Source organism: Danio rerio, chromosome 16, assembly GCF_052040795.2.
Source record: "Danio rerio strain M-AB ecotype USA chromosome 16, GRCz13ab, whole genome shotgun sequence".
NCBI classification, from domain to species: domain Eukaryota; kingdom Metazoa; phylum Chordata; class Actinopteri; order Cypriniformes; family Danionidae; genus Danio; species Danio rerio.
The window spans coordinates 6,395,001-6,414,340 of NC_141036.1; the positions used below are offsets into that span (position 1 = coordinate 6,395,001).

Sequence of the window (19,340 nt, forward strand, 5' to 3'; positions counted from 1 at the left end):
AGCTGACCAATCAGAGCCTCTTGAAGGCGGGCCTTTCAGAGGAACTAGGAAACATGACAGTCATTTTCATGTTAGCTAGGTAGCTGAATAAAATCAAAGTAAGATATATGAAAAAAATTACGTGATTTTTCTACAAGCTTTGAATCGTTGAATCTTATAAACACAACCAAGCCTTAAAATACACTCTAGACCACCTCTTTAATAGTCACATTGAATCAATAAAAGAAGAAAAATCCTCTGCTGTGTTTGACTTCCTGTGTTTTTTTTTTTTTTTTTGTGGCGTACTTGCAGTTTCCACGAGAGAGAGCGCCCTCTGGCTTTCAGAGGAGATTTACTACTGGTCACAGGCCAGTACTTTCTTGCAATTTCAATTAAATTTAATCAACCATGAAAGTTTGAACTACTGCTGCAGTAGCATTGAACGCATTTCCAGTATTAACTTAAAAACTGGCAATAAAAATTGTAACCCCTCTGCCTACAAGCAATTTGGAGGTGTGCCGAAGTATAAATGCTAACAGTCGTACCGACTATGTATGCTGTATCATACTAAATTGAGCTTTAGTCATAACATCCTCACAGTTTGCATGCAAATCGCTCATGTCCTCTCCTCACCATGGTAAAAACAAAACTTTTCCAGACCTATAAGCTACATTACAGTGTTCACAAGAACACTGCAGAGCACTGACTGGCATTATGCTAATTTGTGCAAACTTTTTTGTGTTTTGTGCAGAAAGTAAAAAGTTTTAGACAGTTCAGAATCGATTTTGTCTCTTAGGAGACCTTTGCAGATCTTTTACACTCGTTGCCAATTTTTTTAGGTATTTATTTAGTAGCTATAGATTTATATTGCACTAAAAGTAGGATGAAGTAAATACAAATGTATTAATATTATGATTTTGCAGTAATTTAGTTTTTTATTGTCCTATTTTATTAATATTATTAGTATATTTATGAATACACACGGTCTCTCTGTGCAACTAGAGACAGAAGGTGCAAGATTTTTTTATTTTTTCTCTCTTTACTATTTGATTTATTTTAGATTCTGATGCTGTCAGAGTCAGTGTGTCAGCTCAATATGTGATGTGTCTGTGTGTGGCAGATCGAACCCGCTCTTTAATATTGGATAGTGTGTGTAGTAGAAGGGCATGAACTGTGCTTCCTGTGCGGTGTGGCCTTCTGGGTCGTTGAGAGGTTGGTTACAGAGACATACAGAACGAGACTGACAGCACCCAGATCCTCACGACTGATGATTTCTTTCTGTTTCCTAAATGGGATGAAATTAGTTAGTCATTTACATACAAGTCTTGAAGATAGCAGTCGCTTGCGCCCGCTTCCCGTCTTGATCCTCTCATTTGCATGTATCTGTTGATTATGGGGGAATGTCCAAATATCAACAAGGACGAAGTCTAAATCATCGGTCTGGATGAAAATAACACAGCAGGGGTGTTTACGTTCATCACACTAGGATCAACTGTGTGAAAGTCAGCGTGGCATTGATCATTCTTATTTATGATGGGCGAGACCGCCGCCGTCACGATTAATGTGAAATCTTTATTTTATAATTCACAAGGCAGAGACGATTTACATAATCACACCAAGATGTGATTTATTTCATTTGTCAGGATTGTCAGGATTTATTCTGACATCTTAATCAAATATTTTAAGGCTTGACGTAGCTAGGAAAATGTAGCATTATTACTATTAAATATGTTGAGTAATAAAAAAATCAACGTTTAAAAAAAATCAGGATACGTCATATAAAATTCATCTCAATTTTTAATTCATTTACTTTATTTTAATGCTTGTATGTCATTAATTCCTATTACAGGGTATTCAACACTTTATAAAAATACATATTTCCTTATTTTGTGATTCATGTTTTTTTATGTGAGTGTGTGTCTTAATTTAATCTTAATCTTAAAGTTTGAGAAAGTGACTTTTATTTACATATTTAATAGTTTGGCGTAGAGCTGGGCAATACAGCAAAACATTATCACAATATAATGTTTCATATTATTCAGTGTCAATTATTTATTGAATGTTTTTTTAACAATCTATTTAGAAATAAAGTCCAGTAGATTTTTTTAATTTCATTATTTTTATTTTTTTTGTTTACATTACTAAGGCAAATAGTTTTAATGGTTAAAAAAACTAAACAAAATGATAATGTCTTTTATTTCTTATAAGAAAAATAAACATTAGTGTAAAAGAGACTCTTAAACTTGATAAATTAAATGTTACAAAGAGAATGCAATGGCAGGCAAACGTTAAGACAGATCAACATATATAAGATGTCAGTAATAACAGAAAACCCAACAAAACAAATAATTATGATAATAAAATTTGAGCTTTCAATTAAAGGAACCCACCATCATTATTCAAATACATATTACGACGTTACAAATTGTGAGAAAGAAAGACAAGTTGGTTAACTCTCTCTGGTTTTAATGCGGCCAGAATACATGTGACTACATTACTCCTATGCTATAAATTCAGATGGGGTGCTAGTGGCTGGGATGGACAAGAAAAGAAACCAAAAAGCCACTCTGGTGACCTGATACACCCTTTTAATTTACAATCTCCTCACTAATGCTGTTATTCTGACCTGCGGTCACGATGACGAAACCCAATCCAAGTCTGTTCACATATTGTGTATAAAAGCACGTGAAAAGTGCGCAAACACATGGTTTCCTTTACCATTTACAATGTGATTTGCACTCGTGCTGTTACAATGAAAATGCTACAATGTATCATTTGTTGCCTTTGGTCTGGACCAAATAAACCAAACCACAGGTGTGAAAGCACCCTAAAAGTGACTTTGTTAAACTGCAGTTTTATTTTCGACATCAAAAATCAACAAGCAGAGATCAATGTCCCATAATGCAATTCATGACAGTAAATAAACAGGAGAAAAAACTGCGAATCACAAAGTACGGAAGCTGTTCAGCTGATATGTTTACAGTGTGTATGTGTGTGTTTGTATTCAGGGGATTGGGGATACAGTTCTGCAATGTTTTTATTTCTATTTTGTAAAACTGTTGAATTTGGGGTTTTGTGAAAATATATGAGTGTCATGTGTCCATTGGGATATGTGTGTGCGAGCGTTTATAGTGTGTGCCCCTTGCCCAGTCTGTGCTTGAGTCATCAGTGTTCTGATGACTTCATCTGTGCTCAAACACTGCAGATATTTGGAGAGGAGCTGTTGGCTTTGACAGACTCCAGAGAGAAGCGAGTGACCTCATCCAAACAAATCGCTCACACACTGGCCAGCCACAAACCCAAACTCACACTGCTGGGACACTCAGATGAAACATGAACTCTGATTCCTAGGAGCTTTTGTGTGCTCTCCCTCTCCCTTTTTTGCTGAAATAGCACCTCCATCCTGTAAAAAGTAACATTCATTAAAGCAACCAATGTTCCTACTGTCAAGAAAAGCATAAAATATCAGGGAATTCACATTAGCGCAGTTGAATAATTCATTTATAAGTAATATTTCACTTGTTTAGCTTCAATGGTAATTAAATTTCACCATGCAGAGAATGTAATTGACTTTTTCTCCATCTGGGTTTGATTTATTTCAAAGTTATCTTTAAAGAATGACTTCATCAGTCAGCGGTGATTAGTTTTAATTAGTTATTAGAAATCACGCTGGCACAGAAAATAGTCATGAAAACAGTAAATATAGCTTCAAGCAGCAATTAAAGGGCAAAACATAAAAGAGTCAAGAAGAGAAACTAAAAAGTGTTTTTGAGGAGGTTCTGTGCTGATTTTGGCAGAACTCAAAATAAGAACAAAAAATAAAGGGGAACGTTTAAATGGTGGAAGTTTAGCTGACTAGGACAGTTTTCCCAGCCCTGTTCCTGAAGGCACACCAACAAATATACAACAAATAACAACTTGACTTTTATATGATCATTTGGAAAAGTGACAGCAGGCAGATTTTTCTGTTGAACTGCATCCCAATCATCACTCACTGCAGAAAGACTATTGGAACCCACATTGACCCAAGATTCTCACAGTATTCAGTCAAGTCTGGTGAAGGAAAAATCATGGTTTGGGGTTACATTCAGTATGGGGGCGTGCAAGAGATCTGCAGTGGATGGCAACATCAACAGCCTGAGATATCAAGACATTTGTGTTGCCCATTACCAGGGCCAGAAAGAATCTGCGGACGTTTTTTGCTAATGCTACGGAGAATTTTGGTAAAAATCTGCGGATTTCTGTGGAATTATTTTAGGAGTATCGTAACTAAAACCTTAATTAGTGAAATAAAAAGTAATACCTTTTTAACTTTTATTTAATGTTTAAAATGCAAATCTAATTAGATTCACTTTATTTGGTAAACAAAGCAAGTCTCTCATGTAATATATCTTCTAAAAGACAGAAAATATTACTTTACAAACTGCATTGTACATAAATCAGGTGAACATTTTCACATTAGTCATTAATATTGCTGTAATTAATTTAAAAAACTAAATAAATTTAGATTTACACACATTTACTCAAGTAAATAAACAGAATTAATGATTTGAAAATCTGCAGAATTCTGTGGAATTCTGCGCGCGCAAATTCCGTGTGGGCCTACCTATTACCTTACAAACCACAGGAGAGGGTGAATTCTTCAGCAGGATAGCGCTATTTCTCATACTTCAGCCTCCACATCAAAGTTCTTGAAAGAAAGGAAGGTCAAGGTGCTCCAGGATTGGTCAGCCCAGTCACCAGACATGAACATTATTGATGTTCTGGGGTAGAAGATGAAAGAGGAGGGATTAAAGATAAAATAATCTTGATGAACTCTGGGAGTCCTGCAAGAACGCTTTCTTTGCCATTCCAGGTGACTTTATTAATAAGTGATGTCATTGCAGAGATGTATGGATGCAGTCCTCCAAGCTCATGGGAATCATACACAAGATTCATTATTTTTCCACTGCAGCATGACTTTATATTCTGTCCTAATTTAATAATTAAAAATCAAGACATGATCATATTTTATTTTGGTAAAATAAGCGTAATAGAGGCCTTGACTCATATAAAACACGTCTGATGCCAAATGATCAACAAGAAGTCAAGTCATTATTTGTTGTTCCTAAAACTTGGATAAGCTACAAGACTTTTGTCTTGTAGGTAGTGTAGGCGTCAGCTTTTTGAAAAGGACACTGTAACTTCAATATTTGCCTTTTGTAAAATTGCTTTGGAACAATTCTTGTGGCAAACTTGAATTTAATTAAATTTGAAAGCGTATATAAATCGAAATGTATATTCAATATGGTGCATGACTGAATTTTCAATCACTTGTTTCTGTTAAGCTTAGGAACACAAAAACCGAATAGATGCATTCGAGTGAGAACAAAAAAATAAATAAATAAAACCTAATAATCTGTTCGAAAGAGTTTGAAAATATTTTGTTGTTGTATTTAAGTAACAAAAATTTGCATTGAAAATAACAAAGAGGAAAAAGACAAATATATAATTGATAGCCATAATAAGATACTATTAAAAGCAATATCTAGTTTTATTTATATATATATATATATATATATATATATATATATATATATATATATATATATATATTTTTTTTTTTTTTTTTTTTTTTTTTTTTTTGTGTGAGGACTTTGAAGAACTACTTTCTTTTTCCATTAATTAATTTCTGAAGTTGACCATGATGCAGCCAGATGAAAGGTATTGCTAATTCAAAAATGTTACTTTAGAAAAACAAATCATATGCATTATAAAGTCCTGGGGATGACATATTAGAGGATCTTGCTCACATATCAGAATTTTAAATATACCCAAAATGAATTATATTTCTATAACAGAACACTGAAGAGTCATCGATCAGAATCCAGAATAAGTGTCCGTCAGAAGGATGCTCTCGGCTAAGAATGAGTGGCTAAACAATTGCTGACACACTTGAAGTCAATTCCCATCTCCAAAATCATTGAAACATTTTTAATTAGACACTCTGGATATAAATAAGCCACAAATTAGCATAAACATAATAGTTTTAATTACTAATCTCTAATAACTGATCTCTTTTATCTTTGCCATGATGACAGTACATAATATTTTCATGTATATTTTGCAAGACACTAGTATTCAGCTTAACTTTAATTAGGCAAGTTATGTTATTTAGGCAAGGCATTGTATAACAGTAGCTTGTTCTGTAGACAATAAAAGAAATATTGCATATTAGCTTAATTTTTTTTTTTTACTTTATTTTTATACATTAAAACATTTTACAGAACAGAACATTCAGTGACAGCAGCGGTTATTAAGAGACAAAAAACAACAACAAAACCACAGCAGCCGCAGATGTAAATAAAAATAAATTACAAAAAAAAAAAGCATGCAACAAAAGAAAGACAAACATACAATATTTTCAGTTTCAAAGGAGCTAGAAATACTATGTCCTATTCAGTTAAATTGGTTTTTAAAAAATAAAAACTGCTTTTATTCTAGCCGAAATAAAACAAATAAGACTTTCTTCAGAAGAAAAAATATTATCAGAAATACTGTGAAAAATACTTTCCCCTGTTAAACATCATTTGGGAAATATTTGAAAATATTTGAAAATTTTAATAATTCTGACTTCAACTCTATGTATGTGTGTGTGTGTGTGTGTGTGTGTGTGTGTGTGTGTGTGTGTGTGTGTGTGTGTGTGTGTGTGTGTGTGTGTGTGTGTGTGTGTGTGTGTGTGTGTGTGTGTGGGTGGGTGGGTATATATGAATTGCTCAAATGTGTGGGAAGCCTGACATTGTAAAGTTTATGGAACAATCAGTGCAGAGGAGTGTTGTCACACTGGCAGTGTGGTTTTGCTCGTCATGTTGCTATCCTTTCATTGATTGCATCATTTTCCCCCTTCTCATGAGAAAGCACACAGACCTCAAGTTACTCTGAGCTTCAGATGAGGAATCCAGTCTAGACAGAGAGAGAAATCTTCTTTAGTTAAGGTTATATTACCGCTCTGTGTTTAGAATGGCTCCACCATCGCTTCTCGGTTTCACACACTTCTACAGCAGTGTGAAATCATTGACAGCAATTAAAACATGATTGCTGCTTTCTTTATATCTAAACATTGTTTGCGGCGATACTTTTTGCATGATTAAAATAAATGATCTTTTGTAACATTTATACCTCATTTTTTGGTACGGCCGAATAAATTGTTAACCACAATTGAAGTTTTACTGTATGTATACCTTAACATGTAAGTGGGCATGGCTAACTCACATGATCATGAGGGAAGTGTTGATTGGAGCGCTCGTAGTAAGATCGGGTCAGCAATCTAAGGTCAAATTTTACAAGTGATTTAGCTAAACTCTGAAACTGCGATTGTGAGTACAGAATAAGTCAGTGTACAATATCCCTCAGTAAAAGTCGGTGAAATCAAGATTTACAGTGTTTATTTTGCTACTGCACATTGTTATTCTTTAAATGAACAATCAATGCACTGAAAAAAATGAGTTAGTTGATTGACTTATTGACTGAACTGCACGTCACCAATATGTTTATACTTTTTTTTCTTGCAATATCACACCCAAACAGCCTCCCGCTGGGTCCTAGTGCCTTTTGCATGAGAACGTTAGGGGCTACTTTGTTGCATTAATAAAAAAGAAAAGAGAGAAAAGGAAAAACAATTGGTTTTATTTAGGAACAAAACATCATTAGGGGTCATAAAATGACAAGCCTTTAATTTATTGAGAAAATCTAACATTTCCAGGGAATATAAATTATAAACCTCACACTGTAAATTAACCTCTAAACTAACACTTAAAACCCCTTAAATTAACACTTAAAAAACATGCACATACAAAAACAGAAAATATATTGTCACCAGCTGAGCAAAAACAAAAAAAGTGCCAAAAGTCCTATGTTTCTACTACAGCGAGGAAAATAAGTATTGAACACATCACCATTTTCTCTGAAAACATATTTTTAAATGTGACGTTGACTTGAAGTTTTCCCTAGATATTGGTAACAACCAAAGAAATCCTATATACAGAAAACAAAACAAATTAGTTTACAAATGAAGTTATGAGTAATAAAATGAAATGACGCAGGAAATAAGTGTTGAACACATGAAGAAAGGAAAGTGTAGAAAGGCAGTAAAAGCCCAGACAGCAGCTGAAATCTCTCAGTAGTTCTTCAGCAACACTCTGCCCTTCCTCAGTGTAAATGAATATCAGCTGCTTCAGTCCAACATCTTCATTATCAGGATGATGAAGATGAAACCAGGGTGGACATTTCAGCAATGACCCAAAACAGGGCCAAGGAAACTCTCAAATGCTTTCAGAGAAAGAAAATCAAGCTGTAGAATGGCCCAGCCAATCAACTGACCAGAATCTAATAGAAAATACAAAATAAAGCTCTGATTTAATAGAGGAGACCCACAGAACCATCAATATTTTTACACTGTTGAAGTGTTTTACACACGCCTGAGCAATGCATGTGACTTCATTCTCCATATTAGCAATAGTATCTGGATGCAGCCTTCATGATGCAAGCTGCGATTGTATCACTCAGCTATGCAATCTCAGACTCAATGCACTCAATGGAGTGAGTGATGTCACTGTGACGGGTAGGGTTAGGTGAGCGCATTAAAAAGCATTAGATGCAGCTCAGATTGCACTGCACCAGGTCTGCATCCAGACCCCTCTCCATATGAGAGGTGTCTTTAAGCTGTCATCATTAAAAAATAGACTTATATAAAGTGTTAAACACATTTCAGTAGTTCAGCACGTTCTCCTCGTGTCATTTTTTTGTTATTAAACATAACACATTTTTCAGATATTTTTTGTTTTGTTTTATATTTATGTTTGTATTGTTTGGGTTTTTACCAAAATCTGGTTCAATTCCATGGCAACAACTTCTTTAGAAATATTATTCCCAGAAAAAAACATGACATGTTCAATACTTATTTTCCCTACTGTATATTTAACAAAGTCTGAATAATAGAACAAAAAGTGAAGTCCTTAAAGTATTTAAAGTTATTTATTCTAACCTCTATTGTTGATTTTCTGGAATAACCACTTATTTAAATTAACTATAATGTTAAATATACTGTATTATTACTATGAAATAAAATGCTAGACTTTTTGGTGAAACCGCCGACCCAAAATCTCTAATTAAAACCACAAGGAAAGCATTATATGTGTGATCTTTAGTGTGATCAGACCAGATTTACAAAATGGTTTCCCACTTCATTGTCTTCATATACAGTGCTCAGCATAAATAAGTGCACCCCTCACAAATCTATCTTTTAAATTCATAGTTTTAATAGGAAGCTATACAATATCATATTAGTGCATATACATTAGAATAGTCAGTACTGAAGCCAAATCTGGAGCTTATCTAACAAAATAACTTACAATAACAGTCCAAAAACTAGTACAGCCAAATCTATATGTTCTAGAAAAATATTAAATTTTAAAAAGGAGGAAAAATCAGTAGAAGAATTTTTTTTTTTTTAATTGAGTTGAAATTCTGTAGGCTATAATTATTCTTTGCAATATTTTGCTTGTATTTAATTGTATTATCTTTCGATTTCTAAATATGTTTGGTGACTAAAATATTATCTGAATAAATATATCTGTTTAATAAATCTGTTTTGTTTAAACGCTCCAAAATACACTGCCTATATTCACTGAGAAATGGATAAAAATATTGATTTTGAAAATGGGGTGTACTCATTTATGGTGAGCACTGTGAATGATTGCTAGTAAAATACACAGAAAACCTAAAGTGCACTACTGATCTGCTATCCCCAATCCCCATCTACTTTTTCCTCCCCTTCCTCGCTTTCTCTTTGTCTTTCTATACCCTTCTTTATTTGGTATTTCATCATCTACAGTGTAATGTGCTCTTCAGCATTTTATCTGCTTGTGTGGAAGCCTCATTTCTCTCTCTCTCTCTCTCTCTCTCTCTCTCCGTTGATCAGCCACCCTCGTCTCTGCCCCGCAGGATCTTCTCCCTCCATCAAGAGCTATTATAGGCCTCATTAGTGTCATCGAGCCAGATCACAACACTTCTGTTGTTTTAACACCGTCTCTCCTTTTATCTGTCTGTCTTCTACTGTCTCCACCTGCCTTTGTGTCTCTCATACTGGAATTAGAGGGAGATGTACATAATGTGCTGAGTTTTTTTTCCCTCTATGTTTAGGTGTAGCACTTGAACTTATGTATAGTGTAATATGTGTTTAAGCATACTGTTGACTGGTGCTTCTCTATTGATCCTGGAGTATATTCAGAATAGAGGTTTGCTGCTTCATCACTTTTGCTCTTAACTATTGATATTGGCTATTGATGTGCATTACGGTCACTTTGACTGCATAATTGCATATATTCACCCCGAAATGAAAGAGGAGTCAGCCTGAATTATAAGCCCCCCTGTATATTTTTCTCCAGTTTCTGTTTAATGGGAAGAAGATTTTAAAACACCTTTTTTAAAACACATTTCTAAACATAATAGTTTTAATAACTCATTTCTAATAACTGATTTCTTTTATCTTTGCTTTGATGACAGTAAATAATATATGACTAGATATTTTTCAAGATACTAGTTTTCAGCCTATAGTGACATTTAAAGGCTTAACTAGGTTAATTAGGTTTTTTTGTGAAAGTTCTGGTAATAAGGCAAGTTATTGTATAGTGATTGTAGAGAATCAATAAAGGGGCTAATAATAATGACCTTACAATAGTTTTAAAAATTAAAAACTGCTTTTATTCTAGCTGAAAGAAAACAAATAAGACTTTCTCCAGAAGAAAAAAATATTATAGGAAATACTGTGAAAAATTTGGGAAATATTTGAAAAAGAAAAGAAACTGTATTTATTTAGAAATAAAACATTTATTTAGACTTTACTTGTTCCAAGCCATATTATTTTCTGTTGAACACTGTTGTGGCTATTTTCTCTAAGGAGGCTCTCTCAGTGGTCAATAAACAAAGTCTTACCCGGGATGTCTTTTACAAGTTTTATTCTTTATAAAGAAGATCACAGTCATACAGCAACAACAGTTTCTGCAGAGTGAGATACTGAAGTCAAGTGTTTTCACCCTTTTATCTGGTTTGTACTGCTTACGAGGTCAACTCCCAATAATGCCTCATCTACAATTACGTCAGGCGTCTTCTGCTGTTCGTGCGATATGCTCATAACAACCACACATCCTTCTTAGGATAATGAAAAAGCTTTCACCTAAAGAAATATAGATATCTATAAAAATGTACGCATAGGTTTTATGATGAACATATGGAGAACACAGATACACACACATGTAATAATGAGTCTTAGACAAGTTTCTAACATATAAAGCTCATCTAAAAATACATTTCCATTACAACACAAAAAGACATTTTGAAGAATGTTGGAAACCGTCTTTAACCATTGACGTCCATAGTAGGAAAACAAATGCAATGTAAGTGAATTGTTACAGGTTTTCTACATTCTTTTGAAATAAAACAAACAAACAAAAAGCAAAGGGTGAGTAAATGATGGCAGTTTTTTGTGAACTATTCCTTTAAGTCAGTTGTAGGGAACATACGACTTTTAAGCCACATGTGGCTCTTCAGCTGTCTCCCTTCAATAATATTTTACTGTTAAAACTGTTACTAGTAATCAATTTCCTATTGAAAATACAATTACAATTCCATTTTTATTGTACATTTTTACAGCAAAATTAATTAAATAAAATTAATTGAAACTAAAGGAAGTTCGACAAATGCACATGTGCAGTGCTGAGGATAAACTTGAATCACAACACCAATAAAAGGCAAACAACTTACTATCTGGTACCACAGAAACGCAAGTTGTTTGCCTTTTATTTTCTCAATAATAGTAAAATATGATTTTGGTTTTTTAAAACAAGCTTATTGAGCATGTCTGGGAGACATTGAAGTTGAATCCAAAGAAACTCTGGGAGTCCTGCAAGAACGCTTTCTTTGCCATTCCAGATGACTTTATTAATAAGTGATTTGAGTCATTGAAGAGATGTATGGATGCAGTCCTCCAAGCTCATGATGGAGTCAGACACAATATTCATTCTTTTTCCACTGAAGCATGACTTACTCTATACTGTACATTATTTCTGTTAAGTGACAAGACTTTTGTCTGAGCAAAGTCAGATCTTACTGTCCTAATTAAATAATTAAAAATCAAGGAATGATCATATTTTACTTTGGTCAAATAAATAAATAAATAAATAAATAAAGAGGTCTTTGCCTTTCATATAAGCCACTTCTGATACCAAATGATCAACTAAAATCAAGTAATTATGTTGTTCCTAAAACTTGGATAAGCGACAAGACTTTTATCAGATAGTGTATATAAGTTTGTTTGTTTTTTAAATCAAGATATTAAAAACTTTAAAGGAATTAAGATGCTGATGTCTCGTGAAGAGGGTCCATTGTTTGAACTTTAAGAACGTTAAACAATCCCAGCTAAGTAATACGAGTCTTACCGAGCAAACTATTTAGTGCTTTTCTTTAAAAAATGAGAGGATGCAAGCTTTTTGGTGGCTAAAAATCATATGTTTTTACTCAAAAATGTATCAATACATAAATTAACATAAATTAAATTATTATAAATTAAATTAATAATAATAAAATAATAATAATAACAATTATTATTAAATTATTTGTTGATTTTCATTCTGGAACTTAATTAATTTATTAAACTCCATTATTTTTGGATTTTTTTGCCCAATAAATGTCTAACTAACTGCTTAATAACAGTTAGCAAGTTAGTTGTTGGGATGTAAAATAAGATCATACTTCATAAGTGCTAATAAACAGTTAAAATCTTAAAAATAAGCAGGTAATAAGCCAGTAAAAGAATTGTTACTTTAAAGTCTTACTGAAAGAAATATTTTGTTATTGCTAGAATATGGAGTGATGAAGTAATGTGCTCACAAAAGAGACAGGTTTTCAATTGTCCCTTGAATATTGTCAGGGTCTTAACCTTTGGGATGGGAAGATCAATCCACCAGCAGGGAACAGCAAATGAAAAGGTTCTGGAAAGTGATTTGTTTGTGTGCCTCTCTGTGATGAAACCACGAGACGGCGTTCATTCACTGACTGCAGGCTTCAGGAGGGCATGTAGAGTCATAAGAGCAAGTGGAAGTAGGAGGCTGCAGATCCCAGGGCTGTTCTGAAAGCAAACATCAATGCCTTGAACTTGATGCGAGCAACAGCCGCTAGTCAGCGCAGGGAGATAAAGAGAGTTGAAGATCAGTCATGGCCTAGCACTTTGAATCATTTGTAGATGTTTGATTGCACATGATGAAAGTCCAGCCAGAAGAGTGTTGCAATAGTCCAGCCCAGAAAGGACAAGAGCCTGGACAGAAGTTATAGGAAAGAGCTGACCTTTCTTATGTTGAGCTGTGCAAACCTATGGGATTTGCACGGTGCATGGTTTTTAAAAGGTCATGCAGTCGTGTAAAGTGTACAGCATTAATCTTTGAGAAATCAATGTTTGCGTAATGGTACCAGTTTGTAGTTTTTAAGTATGAATTGATCAATTTGAATAGAAAGTCAACACAAATGTCAAAGCAAACTACTTCAACTGGCAACAAAAGGAAGAGTAGCAGCTTTTACACTTTATCAGGTAAACAGCAAATCATGCCGCAATTCCTCTCTAGAGCCAATAGCTTGCACTCCACCATAAATCCGCCCCCTGCATCAAACATCACACTAGCCACCCAGTTCAATGGCAGGAAAAAAGGCCCAAACAGAATCACACAGGTAATGCACAATATCGCGTCATTAGGAAACCATCACAATGTAGACAATAGAAACCAATTACATGACCTTAGCCTTACTTTAACCGGTATATGCTAAACATACTAGCAAAATATACTTTATTTTACCTGTGTTCAGGGTAAACCAATGTTTTAAGCAAATTAAATTGGATTCTAAAGTAAAATCTACAACTCTTTATAATAAAGTCTCATTGGTGAACATTAGTTCATGCATTAAAAATCAACAATGAAATATATAGTCATGTTAAAAGTAATCATAAAAAATACAACTTGATTTGTTATTAACTCCATTTAGTACATCTGTTACAACTTTTATTACAACGTTATTAGGCATTAATTATGAAATTAACATCACCCAAGATTAATAAATGCTTTTGTAGTTGTCATTACATTGACAATTAACTGACTTTAAACAATCGAAAACCTTACTGCACAGAGTTAACGAATAAAAATAGGCATATAAATAATCACAGCATTTTTATTGTTGTAGGTTTGAAAATAAACTTCTTATTAAGTCTCAACACATGTGGCACTGTGATAAACAGCCAATGCCAATACAATGATCTGAATATTCTTAAAGGCACTCTAAAAGTTTAAATAATTCATTTACTGTATTTTGATGTGCCCGCAATATCGTAATTGCGCATCTTCAATATCACAATATTACAATATGTAATAAATGATCAAATAAGGGCATTTCCAACGCAGGCTTATTGTGGAGACATACCACTGTCTTCATTTCTGGATAGTGTGTATTATGTAGCCAGAGGTACGTCTGGCTGCATTTAATCTTTAAAACGAACGCTACGGGGCGGTGTGACGCCGCCAACGGCTTCTGTCGTTTTCACGCTACCACTAAGTTACTAGCTTGCCCACTAGCTCGCCGCATACTTAGACGGGCTTGGGATACGATGCAGAGTTGACCACAATGATGGGGTTTGAGTCATGCAAAAACTGCAAACAGACGTTCCTGTTTCGAATCACTTTAGTCAGGGTGTTTCGAAATGCTTTAGTTACGTGACCTGGGTGTTTCTAATCGCTTTAGTCAAATATCCTGGGTGTTTCGAATCGCTTAAGTCTAATGTCCTGGGTGTTTCAAATCGCTTTAGTCACGTGACCTGGATGTTTCGAAATGCTTTAGTCACATGACTTGGATGTTTCAAATCACTTTAGTCACGTGACCTGAATCTTTCGAAATGCTTTAGTCACATGACCTTGATGTTTCAGATCCAGTCACTTTAGTCATGTCATGTCACATGTGTGTTTCTAATCGCTTTAGTCATGTGAAATGGGTGTTTCGAATCACTTTAGTCTTGTGAACTGGGTGTTTCAAATCACTTTAGTCACGTGACCTGAATGTTTCGAAATGCCTTAGTCACATGACCTGGATGTTTCAGATCCAGTCACTTTAGTCATGTCATGTCATATGGGTGTTTCGAAGTGCTTTAGTCACATGACTTGGATGTTGCGTGACTAAAGCGATCCAGAACATTGTTGTTTCGAATCGCTTTAGTCATGTGAAATGGGTGTTTCGAATCACTTTAGTCTTGTGAACTGGGTGTTTCAAATCACTTTAGTCACGTGACCTGAATGTTTCGAAATGCCTTAGTCACATGACTTGGATGTTTCAGATCCAGTCACTTTAGTCATGTCATGTCATATGGGTGTTTCGAAGTGCTTTAGTCACATGACTTGGATGTTGCATGACTAAAGCGATCCAGAACATTGTTGTTTCGAATCACTTTAGTCATGTGAACTGGGTGTTTCAAATCACTTTAGTCACATGACCTGGATGTTTCAAATCAATTTAATCACATGACCTGGGTGTTTCAAATCACTTTAGTCACATGACCTGGATGTTTCAAATCAATTTAATCACATGACCTGGGTGTTTCAAATCACTTTAGTCACATGACCTGGATGTTTTGAATCGCTTTAGTCAAGTGACCTGGGTATTTCGAATCACTAGTCATGTCACATGGGTGTTTCAAATCGCTTTAGTCACGTGACCTGGGTGTTTCTAATCGCTTTAGTCACGTAACATGGGTGTTTTGAATCACTTTAGTCACATTACCTGGGTGTTTCGAAACGCTTTATTCACGTGACCTGGGTGTTTCGAATCACATTAGTCACTTGACTTGGGTGTTTAAAATCACTTTAGTCACATGACCTGGATGTTTTGAATTGCTTTAGTCACGTAACTTAGATATTTCTAATCGCTTGAGTCACATGACCTCGGTGTTTCTAATTGCTTTAATCATGTGACATGGGTGTTTTGAACCCCTTTAGTCACGTGACCTGGGTGTTTCGAATCACTTTAGTCACTACTTGACCTGGTGTTTCGAATCAATTTATTCACGTGACCTGACTTATTTTATTTGTGTACACAAGGCAGTGCAAAAGTGATCGAACTGTTCACAATCAATGAGTAGAAAATTAGTTTAAAAAAAAAAACAATTGACCAAGATTGTGTTTGATGTTCTTGATTTTGGACAACATGCAAATTACAAATGCTTTCTCCTTAAAGAGAAAATAGCCCCCTCCACATTTAGTTTTACAGAGAAATCTCTGTCTCAAGTCGGATAGAAACTGAAAGCCGGGTGCGAATATTCCAAAGAAGCTCATGAGGCACACATGGGTGGTTGGGATTTGTGTGTGTTTGTATGCACTTAAAGGGCCATGAAACCCCCTCGTTTCAGCAGGGTGTTTTCACACCTCCACTTTGGAAAAAGTCAGAAAAGTGGGGGTGTCCAGCTCTGTTTAGGGGGGAGTGTCGGAGGAACTAAAGTGGGAGGGTGTGGGAGTGTCTATTTGGGCACGCGCGAGTTTCAGTCAAAATACACACACAGGAGAAAGAGATGGTGTTTAACCTACATGGACATCTGTAGTGGAATTATTTGCCAAATTATTAACTGGTGGACTTTAACTGCAGTTTGGCTCTTTCATTCAGGGAATTCATTCATGTCCCTCGCGACAAACGCGATATTTGATTCGAGGACCTGCTCTAAGCGTGTATTTTTCATGCAATGTTTGATACCGCACGGCGAATGACAGAAAAAAACTCCGCATTTCCCGGAAACTTAGACGCACACGGCAGGTAACGTCAGAAAGCCGCGTGTGTTATTCCGGTCACAAAATGCGGTGCTAACATGTTAGCCCTCAGTGCAATAGTTAACTTAATTCGAAACGAACAAACTGAATAAACAAAGAGCACTGGTCGCTCACTTACCAAATCTGTAGAGACAGAACAATCACCAGCAACTAGAGCCGCGTCTGAAGAGAAGACTACATCCGGAATCTGGATCTCAGCGTTTGCAGATGAGAACAGCTCTCAGGTAAACAATAATCCCCCTTAGACACGTAAGTTATTGTTGTCGCGCGTCGCGTACACTGTTAATCCACACGTGAGTCTGAGCTCTCACAGAGAGAAAATGAAAACGAAACTTAACTGCAGCAAAATTGAAAAGCAACACTTCACGCTTGTTTTGCCAACACAACGTGGCGTCTCTGTGGTGTAAAGACGGTGACACTAATGAATATTAATGAAGTTGCACAATAGAGCGCGCTGATTGGTTTGAACCAAGGCTTACTCATGCATTAATGCATCACACTGTAACACGTAATAAGGCACACTCTGGCACAGACGCCCAGTCTGCACGCTGGAATACACACTATTATGTCATGACCGTGACGCAGCTTCAAAAATTCGTTTCAAACAGGAAGTACGAATTTGCTTGAAATAACGCAAAAACAACCAATTTACACTTTTTAGTGAAATATAGGTGTCCTAATAGTGTTTTTAGCAGTGTGGGACACATATACGACTGTCAATAGCTCAAAAAATGTGTTTTGGTGTTTCGTGACCCTTTAAGCATGTCTGTTGTTTGTGTGTTTTAAATGGTCCTCTTTGATTCATGACTTGCTGTCCCTGTCCTAATTACACCCGGGCTCCGTCACCGCAGTGCTAATGGAATGAAATGACCTGGTCACATTACTGCCCTCATCTGCTGTCTGCCTTCCGAGACTGCTGGAGATAAATCACTCTGTCGGGCGTTTCTTACAAACACACACACACATACACTCTCCTGGCATCCCTCTGATGTGTTGCTGCATGCGCGGTATTTTATTGTCATGTCTGATTCTACCTAATGATTCAGTCTCTAGAGAATACTGCTCCGCTCTGATCCACGTTGAGCATGAGTAATTAGCTTCCTTCTCACAGGCGAATGATACTGTTTGTTCCTTCATAACCTCCCGCCTTTTGATACCACTGCTTTATTTGTGAATCTGTAGGAGTTTGAGTCGCTTCAACTTTTTCTGACTTCCTGCAATATAACCAATTAGCTGCATTAAACACAAAGCCCTGATTAGTTGGTGAAGGGAGCATCGTTATTACTGTGGCACTTAGGATGCATGCAAAACTTGTGAATTAATTGTTGAGAATTTTTTTCCACCCTGGAAATAAAACAGATGAAAAAAAAATCCTAAAAGTACTTGTAGTAGGCCTAAGCCATATCTGTAGATCTCAAACATCGTTTTATTTTACAGTTTGTGTAGGCGTAATTACTCACAAAGCGACTAGTTGCTTTAATTAAATTACTTTTCTGCTGAAAAAGGCAAGTAAAGGAAAGTAAGTCATTTAATTATCATTTATAATATTTTAATTACAGTTGAAAATCAGTGTAGGGGAAAGTTACTTTTGAAAGTAATGCAATACATTATTGAGTTACTCGCTAAAAAAGTAACTAGTTGCGTTAATTAGTTACTTTGTATTGTAAGTAATGCTTTACGTCACTTTTGAGTTACTTTTCATTACCTGGCTGAGGCTTGATCCCTTTCAGAACTTGTTTTATTTTTCTTTCTTTTTTTAATAGAGAAGCTCTACAATTAACAGTGCACTATATAACCTTTATTTACCTTTAAACACACATAAAAATATATATATATTTTATGATAATGTTATCTGAGAACTTTCAGATTCCAGAGCTATACGGAGCTATACGGATTATCAAAGGTTTAATGCAATGTGATTGCTTTTTTTGTACTATTTGTCTTAAGTAAAGTCACTGTTCATTGAGACTTTAATCAACTTTTCCTTTTCTTCGATGCGTTTAAAATAATGAACACGTTCTGTCATTGACTCCGTGATTCATTGTGATGTAATTCAATGATTTATTTTTAAAAGCTTATTAATTCAACTAAAAAAAAAGTTATGCGTTACTTTACTCGTTACTTAGAAAGTAATATTATTACGAATGACGCGTTACTTGTAATGCATTACTTCCAAAACTGGTTGCAACAGTACATAAACAGTTCTGTGTAAATCAATTCAGTAAACCAGAGTAATTGATTGTATTTTTTGTTGTTTTACAAATGTATTTAGCAGAATAACTGTATTTTTAAGTATAATATATATATGTTGAACATAGAGTTGAAGTCAGAGTTATCAGCCCCCCTTTTAATTTTTTTTTCTTTTTTAAATATTTCCCAAATGATGTTTAGTAGTGCAAGGAAATTTTTCGCAGTATATATATATATATATATATATTACGTTGACACGTTTTGAGTTTTGATGCATATCGTGTTTTT

At 35.0% G+C, this 19,340-nt stretch overlaps 1 protein-coding gene and 1 long non-coding RNA gene across 4 annotated transcripts in view; one reads left to right on the forward strand and one right to left on the reverse strand.

The window, feature by feature from the left end:
- Window positions 1–19,340, forward strand: part of ulk4 (unc-51 like kinase 4) — a 277,382-nt gene that overhangs the window by 229,932 nt on the left and 28,110 nt on the right. The gene's annotated exons all lie outside the window — the stretch shown is intronic.
- LOC141378152 (uncharacterized) lies at window positions 12,695–18,682 on the reverse strand. Its single transcript, XR_015510885.1, has 3 exons — window positions 17,616–18,682; window positions 15,338–16,419; window positions 12,695–15,103 (listed from the first exon to the last, which is right to left on the reverse strand). It is a non-coding gene; the product is annotated as an uncharacterized LOC141378152 (long non-coding RNA).